Source organism: Pundamilia nyererei, unplaced genomic scaffold (assembly GCF_000239375.1).
Source record: "Pundamilia nyererei isolate P.nyererei 1_Seehausen unplaced genomic scaffold, PunNye1.0 scaffold00070, whole genome shotgun sequence".
Lineage (NCBI taxonomy): Eukaryota > Metazoa > Chordata > Actinopteri > Cichliformes > Cichlidae > Pundamilia > Pundamilia nyererei.
In genome coordinates, this window is record NW_005187471.1 from 2,667,536 (window position 1) to 2,668,635 (window position 1,100).

General features: G+C 36.8%; 1 protein-coding gene across 1 annotated transcript in view; it reads right to left on the bottom strand.

Annotated features, from left to right (window-relative positions):
* Positions 1 to 1,100, bottom strand: part of manba (mannosidase, beta A, lysosomal) — an 8,798-nt gene that overhangs the window by 4,466 nt on the left and 3,232 nt on the right. The gene's annotated exons all lie outside the window — the stretch shown is intronic.

The following is a 1,100-nucleotide window of genomic DNA, read 5'->3' on the forward strand; positions in this document are numbered from 1 at the left end:
CTCCTGGATGAGCTCCACGGTGCGAAAATACACCTGCGGGAGATACTCTCATGAGCGCTTTCAATTTACTGCAACAGCTACTTTAAAAATCAGTGAAAACTTCAACCGTCCCATTCAATGTGGGGCAAGTGGCATGAAAATGAAAAAGGGTGAAAAGTATTTTATTTTTCAACAAAGAAAAATAGTTTTTATTCCTTTTCTAAGTGGACACATCCAAAAAGTGCTTTTCCTGAGAAAAACAGTCTACTTCATTATTATTTCAACACCCATTCGTGAGTGAGACTGTGGTGCAACAGAGGAAAAGGAAGAGATCATCAGGGAGAGAATGAGATAAGAAGGAAACAGGTGTTTGCACAAGTGAAAACTTACATTAATAAAGTATTATTGTTATAAAAAACATGAAAAAGCTCTTAATGCTTAATTTTCAATTCAATCTAGAGTATTTTAGAGCTTTTTAGGTAAGCTGTATTGTGGTAGTAGCTTTTTATTTAGTCAATAAGACAGTCTCCTTTTCGAACCATTCATTTGTAGACATAGATTTAGCCGTTTGGCGACAATGACAAGAGATATGTTTGGAGGTGTAAAGGTGAGGCTTTAAAACCTAAGACCACTGCACCAGCTGTTAGGCATGGTGGTGGTAGCATCATGCTCTGGGGCCGTCGTAGAAGCTTGTTTATGGAAATCAAAAGCTTCTAGTCGAGGCACAACTTGCTAAGGGACATTTAACCAAATGTTATTGAGAGTGTACGTGTATATCTGATGCAGTATACTATATTTTATATTGAAACCATAGACTGTATATAAAAGATGTATCCACTGTGACATCAGCTACTTGTTTGTGAAGTCTGCATTAAATTCTGCACTTTTGTTGTTAAACTGGACATCACACGCGAGCTACTGTGAAACTCAGGGACATTGTTCACTCAGTAGACAAAGAACAATAGATAGAGAAGAGATAGTTAAATCTGGTGACCCAATTAACTGCACTGGGATTAAAATCCATAAATATTTATGACTTTATTCTTCAATAAAGTCATAAACCATGTGAGAAGTAGGGTCATTTCTACAGAACCAAACTTTGTCTTGTAACCGTAAGATGC